Source organism: Saccopteryx leptura, chromosome 3, assembly GCF_036850995.1.
Source record: "Saccopteryx leptura isolate mSacLep1 chromosome 3, mSacLep1_pri_phased_curated, whole genome shotgun sequence".
In the NCBI taxonomy this organism is placed as follows: domain Eukaryota; kingdom Metazoa; phylum Chordata; class Mammalia; order Chiroptera; family Emballonuridae; genus Saccopteryx; species Saccopteryx leptura.
This window is the reverse complement of record NC_089505.1, coordinates 359,830,852-359,841,910: the sequence shown is the minus strand read 5'-3', so window position 1 is coordinate 359,841,910 and position 11,059 is coordinate 359,830,852.

Genomic DNA, 11,059 nt, shown 5'->3' with positions numbered 1-11,059 from the left:
CTTTGCAAAAAGCACCCTCCTGCCCTCTCCTAGGGGTTGGTGTGGCATAAACCTTGTGTAAAAAGAGCCAGGGATTTAAGGATTGGGGGTCAGCACAACAGGGCACGGCCTCTGGCTAAGCGGGTCACCTCCCGGGGCCAGCCTGGGGGCAAAGCAGACAGTTTGCCAGCACACAGCGAGGGAGGGGAGAAGACCTCTCACTCACCGGAAGGCAGATGGTGTCTGAAAAAAAGACCTTCCTTGCTAAATGCTGCTGCCACTGGCCCCAGACAGGTGGGTCCCACTTGTTACTATGCTCATTTGATTGGCACCCTACTGCCCATTCTGTTTGGCTGGCAAGCTTCATACAAACTCAAAAGAATGACCTCCCCTTGAAAGACCTGTGACGAGTGACAGCTTTCTTTCATTGTGGGTCTCTCCTTCTAGACCTCGGCTCCTTGGAGCAGCAAACGTGCTCAGTCATCTTCTCATTGCAAGCACAGCTCCTGGAGTTTAACAAACACATGAGAGAGTAGGGGGGGGTGCACCCTGGTTGGGACGACTCTTAGGAACAGAATGACATCCCTACCTTCTGAGCCCAAGAAGATTTGTTTGGGAAGAAAAGAAAACTGGAGCAGAAAGAGGTATGGGGAAGAGGCAGGGGGGTGTACCAGCTTTCTGGCTCCTTCTGAGTCCGTTTATTTCTATTAGAAAGAGTGATTGATTGATTGATTGATTGAGATCCAGAAATGGCAATATTGTTGGTTTGAGGGAGGGGGTGGGGAAGAATAAAGTCAGGTGTAAAAAAAAAAAATAATAATAATAATAATAAATAAGTTCGACAGAAGTGTTCACTCTTATTAATTTCTCAAGATCAGGGTGTGGGTGTCAGGGGAACCAAAATCTGAATGCCAATTCTAATCACAACCAGGAAATTTAACATCTCTGAGCTGAAAGTTCCTTACCTAAAAAATGGGGATAGTAAATCCTACCTTACAGAGTTATTGGAAGGAGTAAATGAGCACAAGACTTCAAGTGGAAACCATCAGAGACCTCTCTCCACAGAGTTAATCCTTGTTCCCTCCTCTCCTCTTCTGTGTTCCTGTGGAACACTGTTCATTTTTTCCCCTGGCACTTTCCTTACTGTTATGGTGAACTGTATTAGTCAGTAAGGGCTAGGTAATGCTGCAGTAACAAACATCCCCCAATTTTCAGTGGTATTCAACAGAAAAGTTTCTTTCTCACTCTACGCATCCAGCACAGATTGGCTGCCCCTCTATTTAGCATTATCTTCACTCTGGAACCAGTTGGACAACGCAAAGTGTTCCAGGAACACTTTTGGTTGTTGTAAGAGAGGGAAAAGACAAAATATGTCAAACACAGTGTTGGCTGTTAAGGCTCTGACCCAAAAGTAACACGTATTCATTCTTATATTTCATTGTTCTACACAAATGAACTGACCACAAGGGTAGTGACGGGCAATATGCTTAAAAGGAGGATGGTAATATTCTATCACGACTGGGCTACATCTGCCACTAAACTGACAGCCTCTGGAAGGCAGGGATGGGCGTTAGTCACAACCACACCCCCGTGCCTGGCATTGTGCCCTCAAGGTCTGGTGAATTAAGCAAGACTGTGTGTTCTTCAATTTGGCCTGAAGCATCTAGGTTTCCTGTGCTCCGTGGTGGGAAGCCCCCCCCCCCTCCTAAAGAAGGCAAAGCAGTGCCCCTGCAGGTCACCAGAGAGCAGGTGAGGAAACTCCCGCAGGTGCCAGCTGCCCCAGTGAGCCACGCCCCTTTTGTACATGGGCACAAGAATAATAATTCACCAAATGCTTTACAAGCATTGTTTCAGTTGGCCTTCAAAACGTGCTTGTGGCCTGGCTGGGTAGTTCGGCTGGTTAGAGAGTGTCATCCCCATTTGCCAAGGGTTCGATCCCCAGTCAAGGCACATAAAAGAATCAGCCAATGAATGCATGAATAAGTGGAACAACAAATCAATATTTCTCTCTCTCTCTCTCTACCTTCTTCTCTGAAATCAATAAATACATTTTTAAAGAAAGACATGGCTGTGAACCCTGTGCTGCCACAGAGGGAGAACAAGGCCGCCAGGGCAGCCGAAAGCCTTCTCATCTCTACTGGAAATAGAAGATGGCGCGGCCACTGTGGAAAACAGAATGGTGGTTCCTCAGAAAAATCACACATGGAACTGCCATGTGACCCAGCAATTCCACTCTAGGTATTGACCCAAAAGAGATTAAAGCAGGGACGTGATGTTTCTACACCGATGTCCATAACAGTGCTGTTCACAATGGCCCAAGTGTAGAAGCCACCCAAGGGTCCCTCACTGGATGAATGGACACACAAAATGTGTGTATACGTCTAACAGAAACATCTATTCAGTCTTAGGAAAGAGGGAAATTCTGACAGATGCTACCACGTAGATGAACCTTGAAGTCATTATGCTAAGTGCAATCAACTAGTCACTAAAGGAGGAATACAGTACTGCGTGATCCCACTTAGGTGAGGTCCCTGGAGCAAACTCGTCCCGATGAACAGAGGGTGATGGTTGCCAGGGGCTAGGGGCAGGGGCCATGGGAAGTTCGTGTTTAATGGGGACCGTTTCAGGTTGAAAAGATGGAAAAAAAAGTGTCCTGGAGGTGGGTGGTGGTGTTTGTACAACAATGTGAAAGTGCTAATGCCACTGAGCTGTGCACCTGAAAGCGCTTAAGCTCGTACGTTTCCTGGTGTGTACATTGTGCCACCCTTGCAAACACAGGCACAGACAAAGCGAAGTGACCTGTGCAAGGGCACTCAGGCAGGAAGAGGACGTGCCAGGGCTTGGGAACAGAGCCCAGAGCTTGTCCTTCAACGGCATGTGGCTTCTCGCTGTTACCAGCTCCATCTCTGCACCCGCCTGCCTCCTTCACCCACAGTTCCTGCACCACAGTCACCTGCCCAAACACAGGTCGGCTGACATCACTTCTTACCCAAAGCCTCCCAGAGCTCACGAGCCCCCCAGGCCTGGCACACAGACTCCTCAGCCTGGCACACGCTGAGCTAGCCCCAGCCTTCCTTTTCCACTTGACCCTCCACTCTGCTGCCTCCCTCACAAACATATCTCCCCTGGGTTTGACCCCTGGCTCTCTGATCCACCAGCCGTGTCATCATAATCAAGTTATTTAGCCTTTCTGTGCCTCAGTGAAATAAAGATGATAATAGTACCTACCGCTTAGGGCTGATGTATGGGTTAAAGGAGTTAATATTCACAAAGCACATCACAGCTTGGCATATAAAATGCCGGCTGTGCTTTTGTGATTCCCACCATTGTCTCTGCCTCTCGGGTCTGCTTCTCCAGCCCCGGTATCTGCAAAATGTGGGCCTCTGTCCTGCAAGGCCGCGCTCCTGTGCCACCTCCACAGATGCTGCCCAGACACCCTGGGGGCTCATGGCACTGTCTGCACTGTCTCAGCCTCACAGTTATTTCTGTTCTCCCCTCACCAGACATCACAGTCCTTCTGTGAGCCACTGTGGCTCGCTGCCCCCATCTCGCAGCCTCCAGCAGCGCTGTTGGTATGGAGCATAGCTACATCCTTAGGGAAAGCCCCCTCGCTCTGGAGTCTGACAGCCCTGAGTTCACACCTTGGCTCTGATACTTCCTAGCTGTGCAACCTTGGGTAAGTTATTTAACCTCTCTGAGCCCCAATGTCCACATTAAGAACAAAGATGACCACCTCTCTCTCACAGAGTTGCTATGGGAATGTAACACTGTCAGATGACAGTGTCCAGAGACTCCTGACAGAGGGTCTGGTCCAGAGGAGCCTCAGCGAAGGTGAGTGTCCTTTTCACCCTTAACACGTGTGAAGTCACATCTTCCAAAGTCTGAGTGTGAACCCCGAGAGGGCAGGGATCATGTCTGAGGGCTTATGAATGAGCGAATTTGTGAGCTCATAGTAAATGCTCACCCACTATTTTAGCCACGACAGCATTGCTCTTGAAAGAAGCCGCTTTCTGTGAGGTAGGTCCCTGGGTGAGGACAGTGGCAATCAAATATCTAAGTGGTCCTGGGAGAGGGCTGGCCATGAGGGGGCCGAGGAGGCAGTGGGGCTGGGATGATTTTTTATTTGTTGCTAGCATTCCTCTGAGCAAAGCCTCAGCCACACGCCCCTCCTTAAAATGCGTTCTGATACACAGGTGCCCGGGCTCTCGGCCTTCTGTCCACCTTCACGGGCCGTGGGACTCGATGGAGGCTCCCGAGGCCAGCCGAGCCGGCAGGATCTCCCTTCTGGCTGCAGGAGGGAGAGAGGAAGCCGTCGCTGTCCTGGTTCCAGCGATGTCTGACTTGCTCGGCACGGCAATCCCCGCAGGCCGCATTCCGTGGCCCCGCGCCAGGCTGCTGTGTAATCCGCTCAGGTCACCCTCTCGTTACCTAATGCTTTCCTAATCTTCACTTTACGCAAGACCAGTACAAAACTCTGAGAACAGCAAGAGAAACACCCCACCAGGCACCTCCCGGGTGGCCTGCACCCTGCTTTCCGGCCGCTGGTTTCCCTGTGGGGGTCCTTGGGGTGCTTCACTAGGAGGGCCACCTGCTGGGTCCCTTGGAGCCCCCCTACTCCCACAGGGCTTCCCCACAGCTGGACCTTTGCCTCATCTCTGCCATCACTCCCACTGGTCTAGAAATTCTGTTCTACACAGAACAGCGGGCAAAGCCATGCATCTTTCTGTCTTGCTATCTGTAAAGCAGAGCTTGGAACAATTGGTCAATGAAAAAAAAAACAAAAAAAACTTGACTCTCATTTTACATCATATAAAAAAGTTAAAGTCTCAAAATGGGTCATTGACCCAAGTAAGTGTAAAACCTATAACTATAAAACTTCTGGAAGAAAATAAGTGTAAGGTGGCTACCCCTTACCTACGTTTATTTTCTTCATGGAGCTTAGGACCACCTGCTATTGTATTGTATGTTGTTTGTTTATACCTCTCCACAGAAAGTCATTCTTTCATTCACTCACTCTTTCCATTCAGCCGAAACCTGCTGAGTGCCTACCTTGGGGCAGGCGTGGGCAAAAACAAAGCTCTAAGCACCAGAAATTTGCCAGAAGGCTGAGGAATTGATGACCAGCCCACCTCCCCCCCATCACCCCCTCTTAGAACCTGGTGGGGGCCTCTCAAAGGGGCTCGCTGCCTGTGCTTCAAGTCACAGAAGCCACAACAGAGAAGGAGCACTGCCCTCAGTGTGAGGACACCTTTACCCTTTGCCTTTGCAACATCCCCCTTGAGACTCTGAGCCAGGCACCTCACCTAACAAGGCCTCAGTTTCCCCACTTGTAAAATGACAAGCCACGTGTTTATCAAACGTTAGCGTGAATAGAAATCCCCAACGAAATGGGTTCAAAACGCAACCTGGTTCAGTAGGGCATAGACAGGTCAGGGAAGCAGCTCTCTCACCCCTCACCCAGGGCAATCTCGGGTCCAGGAACCAAATTCTGGATATTAATGATTTTCCAACTATTCTCCAAACTGTAAAAAAAAAAATCTTCCTCCAAATAAAACTTTACCCAGAGAGCCACATACCTAGCATATAACTCAGAGAGGCGCTAGGCCGGGGAAGGGACTAGAATAATGCTGACTCAAGTGTTTCTCCCCACACTCCCTCCACGAGGTGACCCCAGGCACCGTGAGGTTCCTTGGAACACAGTGTGAACTAAAGTACCACCCTCCAGGCTCCTTGATTCAGTCATTGCACAACTCTCTGTGTTCACCGTGTGCCAGACACTGTTTTGGGTACCCAACAATAAACAACCCAGAGAAGTCCCTGCCCTGACAGATTCCACATTTACCGGCAGGGCTGACGTGTATATTCAGTGCTCCCCACGTGCCAGGCACTGTCCTGAGGGCTTTCCGTGTATTGTCTCATTTAATTCTCACCGCAACCATAACCTGACAACTACGACCATGAGCCCCTTTGTATAGAAGTAAACACTGAGGTCCAGGGAGATTAAATCACCGGCCCTAAGTCATACTCTCAGAAGTGGCAGAGCTGGAATTTGAACCCAGAGATGTCAGCTGTGGTCAATACGCTCTTCTGAAACCCTGCCTGGTTCTCAGGGCCTCTGGTCGGCAAGGCCAAGACGTACGGGGAGCCCACCTGCCTGCCTCTCCACCTCGTGGGTTCACACCCACCCCCTCAGCACTCGGGCCCTGTGGGGTTAAGACTCCAAGACCGGGCTTCAGGTGACACCGATCCCTCATGACTCCAAGTTGACGCAAGTGGCCTTCTCTACCTGCAGGGACGCTGAAAGGCTCCTCTCTGGGGAGTGGAAGAATGTTCTCTCTGGCCCGAGTGCCGAGTTTATTCTGGTCACCACTACACCGCTCGGTCTGCTTTTGGGAAGATGACCGTGTCCAGCAGTTCTGCTAGTGTTCCTAACTTGACAGGGTGACATTCATATGTCTGCCACCAGGACGTCAGCACCAAATTAGGAAATGGAGTGGGGAGGCAGCCAAGGTAATGCTGAGTAAGAGTAGAGAGCACGTGGCCGACAAACTCTTCCGACAGGAGGGTGGAGAGGGAGCTTACGGGTCATCTGTACTCAGGCCACTCAATTTGCCCACAGGGAAACTGAGGTCCAGGGGCAGGAGGTGGCTTGTTTGGATCGTCTGAGCTGTGTTCTCGGGCTCCTGCCGTGCCTGGGAGGTACAGAGGAAGGTGCAGGGATTGGAGAAAAGAAGACCCAAGTCCATACCCCAGTCCCTGCCTTTACTACCCTTGTGACCTTGAACACTTACCCTCTGAGGCTCAGTTCCTCATCTGGACAGTGGGGTGGCTGAGAGGATGCCAAGAGGTCATTCATTCAACATACCTTATGCCAAACCGCTACTCAATAATATTAGACTCCCTTCTCCTAGATTTAAACACTATGTATATGTCTGTTTTCAGGAATTGGGCTCATTTTAATTGAGACTTAACAGGTCCCTGTTTGGAAATGGGTTTCAACCCCATGCAGCTTTCATTGTGGTTGAGGGGCCAGCAGCATCTAATCGCCCAGGAAACAGTTGGAAGTGCAGGTTCTCAGGCCCTACCTCCTGCCCCAGTGAATAGAATCTACTTCTCTGCAGGACCCCTCGCCACACACATTTGTGAGACACATGGTCTAGCTTTCTTTTTTGGGTGGGAGGGAGATAGTGAAGCAGACTCTCACATGTGCCCCAACTGGGATCCCCCTGGAAACCGCATCTTGGGCCAGTGCTCGGATACCGAGCTACTTTTAGTACCTGAGGCTGACACGCTCAGACCAACCGAGCTATCCTCAGCTCAAACCAATTGAGCCACTGGCTATGGTAGGGGAAGAGGAAGAGAAAGGGAAGAGGGAGGGGGAGAGAAGCAAATTGGTACTTCTCCTGTGTGCCCTGACTGGGAATTGAACCCAGGACGTCTATATGCTGGGCCAATCCTCTATCCACGGAGTCACTGGCCAGGGTTGGTTTAGCATTTTTTAAATGGACTGAGTGCTTTTGACCATTGTTGGCCCTAGTTATTGGTAGCCCGCATCTATGGAGCATTTTGCACATGGTATGCATGTGCAAACTGTTTTTGCAGGTATTTATTTAAACTGCACAATCTCAGGAGGTGAGAGTCCTTACTAACCCCATTTCACAAAGAAGGCAACTGAGGCAGAGGCGGGTGAGTTTCCTCGCTGGTAAGTACTAGCGCCAGTCTTCCCGGCCCTGGCCCTGGTGACTCCCGGCTCCTCCTCGGTCACCCCGCGGGCAGGAACTAAGCTACCGCCCCCTCCACAGAAACTGTGGGTTCGTTTTCTAAATCCCTGCTCTCCTTGTGGGACCCCAGGGAGACCTCTGCTTCGGGACTCAAGTGGTATCGGAGACACGGTGATTTCAAGTCTCCTGCCCCACAGGGTGTTTCTGAGACATCGGAGGAGGTAGCCAACTGGACAAGGCCTGAGATGCCGACCGCTGGTTGCTCAGCTGGACTGGCTAAGATCAAGGTCGGCAGCCCCCCAACCCCCACCACAACCCCCACAAAGCAGGTGATGGGACGCTGACTGCCGCTGAATAATGCCACTGGCCCTCCCCTAAGCTGTCCCCCAGAACAGTGGGCTCTCACCTCAGCAAGCCTGTAAGCAAGAAGGGGAAGGACAGGGCAGACTACGGCCGGAGGTGGAAGTGCATCAACGACAACAGGAACACTAACCCCGCTGCCAGCTCAGACCCGGCCCTTTGCCTGTTTTCTCGCCGGTCCTGCCCGCAGCCCCGCTGCTCGGCAAGCGCTGCAATCCCACAGCTCTGCAGCCCTGCAAAACTCTGCTCGTTCTGTACCCATTTCATGGATGGACACATCAGCGGGCAGATCTGCATCTTGCCCAAGGTCACAGAGCACGTAAGGACCAAGACTGGGCTCTGAATTCGGGTTCGTCTGACTTCACAGCCTGGGTCCTTTCCACTCGAAAGAATTTGCCTGAATGTTGATGGTGCTCATGGCACCTTGGGCGAGGCCTGGGGCACGCGTCACTTCCCGTGACCCTCACAATGGCAGCCCTAGGGTAGGTGGTTTCACTGCCTTTTTCAGTTATCATTGAACTGAGGGGGAGCCGTCACCTGACTCCTCTGGGTCCTACAGCTTGTTAGCTACAGAGCTGGGATTTGAAACCAGGTCTCTCGGCTCCGCAAAGGGGCAACATAAAGTGCCTTCCCCACAGAGAGGTCAGGGTATACGGACATGCTAGGACTTTCGTTGTGGTAATAAAGTATAAAAGGTGAATACATGCCAAAATGGACAGCAGGTCGCTCACATGGTAAGAGCAAATTCTTCAGAGTGAGACTCCCCATGTTCAGATCCTACCTATTAGCTGTGTGGCCTTGAGCAAGTTACTTAACCTCTCTGGGCTTTCATATACTCACCTGTAACATGGGACAAATGAGAATATCTTCTTACAGACTCGTAAGAATGGAAAGATACACTATGGGTGAACACACAATATGGAGTACAGAGATGTGTTGTAGAATTGGCCACCTGAAACCTGGATAATTATGTTAACCAGTGTTGCCCCAATAAATTTGATTAAAAAGGAAAGATCGTGCATGCAAAGTTCTAATGTAGTGTCGGGCAAAATCTAAATACTCAACACCTGAGGGTTCCCGTCATCATTGTTATTCTAATTATTTCTTTTCTGGCCTTATGGTAGGCACAGGCCATCCAGCAGTGTCTAAGACATACTGTGTGCTCAGGGTGAAACCCCGACTGTGAAATGTCAACCACAAATGCACATCCCCAGTGAAGAAGTGAGAAGATGCTGACCAGCAGGAGAGCGCCTCTCACTCACTCCAGCTGTGGGGAGAGAAAGCCGCAAATACAAAATGAGCGTCGGCTGCTGGGGCTGGCTGTTCTGAGCCCTCTCTCAGGTGTGGCTCCCCCTCTGCAACCTGGGGAGCGTGGACTTACCTGCTTCCCGGCCACTGAGGCACAGACAAAGGCGAGAAGCCGTCCTGCAGACCCCAGGGAGCAGACGAGGCGCTTCTCCACCTCCCAGAGACCAGCAACCTCTTCCTGACCTAGAACTTGATGAGAAACCTGTGTGGCGTGCACTGGAGCCCTGCCCCCACCCCGCATGCCTCCCCCTTCAAACTGAGGCCAGGCCCCCTCGCAGGGATACCTTCCTCGGCCTGCTTCCGCCTCCTTCCAGCTAATGAGGCATAGATCTCAAATTCACGGCTGAATGGCACTGTCCCCAGAAGGACTCACCGGGAGGTGGCTGACCAACAGCGATGACCGGAGCCGGAAACTGATAGAGACACTCACAGAGTCACTGATCTAAAGGTCAGACCTCTTAACTCGTTTTTCAAAATGCCACATCCTAGGTCAAGAAAGGGCTCTGACACATGCCCTGGGAGCACCCCCATTCACCTCATTCCCCTCTAGACACACTCCAGAAGGCCACCCATAACACAGCAGCCAGCACCCAGGACGCCGGAGCTGCAGGGAGCAGGCCTGGGGGTGCTGGGTCAGGAGTGGCCTGGCCACTGTTTGGCTGTGACCTCCTCGGCCTTGGCCTCGGGTCCTCCTGGCTGACAGTGAGGCAGGTGTGGACTAAACCTTTCACTGTCGTCAACTTTTTGTCTTGGAGTAATTGTAGATACACAGAAAGGTTGTGACGATAGCACAGACGGTTCCCACATATCCCTCATTCAGTTCCCTCCAGTGTCACCATTTTACCTTCCGTGGTACATTCGTCACAACTAATACTAATAATAGAACATGATTATTAATTAAATCCCATACTTTATTTGAATTTCTCTCGTATTTCCCACTAATGTCACTTTTCCTGTTCCAGGATACCACATTGCATTTAGGACCAAATTGTTTATAAAGCCCCCTCCCGGTTCTAAAAACAAAGGGGTAGTAAGCCTTCATGGTGAAGGGCTCTGAGTATGTTAACTAGCAAGTGAATTCTGTGCTGTGTGACTTTAAGCAAATCCCTTACCCTTTCTGAACCTCAGTCTCATCCAAAAAAAAAAGGGGATGATTCCAACACTGCTTTGTAGTAATCATTTGCTGATTCACGTGAAGCACTTAGCATGGCCCTTAGTACACCGTGAGCATGCCTTTGATCAGTCTCAGCTAGTAGGAATCATAGACTGAATCAACCAACCCAGCATGTTATCCGCTTCTTGGTTCAAGATCTCCCGGCAAAATGGTTGCTCCAAAAAGAAGACGGCGTGTTGCTGGTCAAGCACGTCTGACCCAAGGTGTACAGCACAGGACTGGAAGGGGCAAAGATCTGGAGTCACAAAGGCCTAGGTTGGAGTCCTACCCACCTACTCACCAGCTGCGTGACATTGGCGAAGCTAGTCAGCCTCTGGGTCTCAGCATCCACCGCTACTAAACGGGGACGAATCCCCTACCTCACGGGGTTGCTAGAAAATAACAAGGGACGTATCTGGTAGGATGGAGGTGAAATACTTGGCTGCCTTTCTCGTCTCCTATCTCTTCTGGGATCCACTAAGTCGCTGACTATAACTGGGATCATTAAAGAATCCACTAAAATCCGACATGGGCAAAC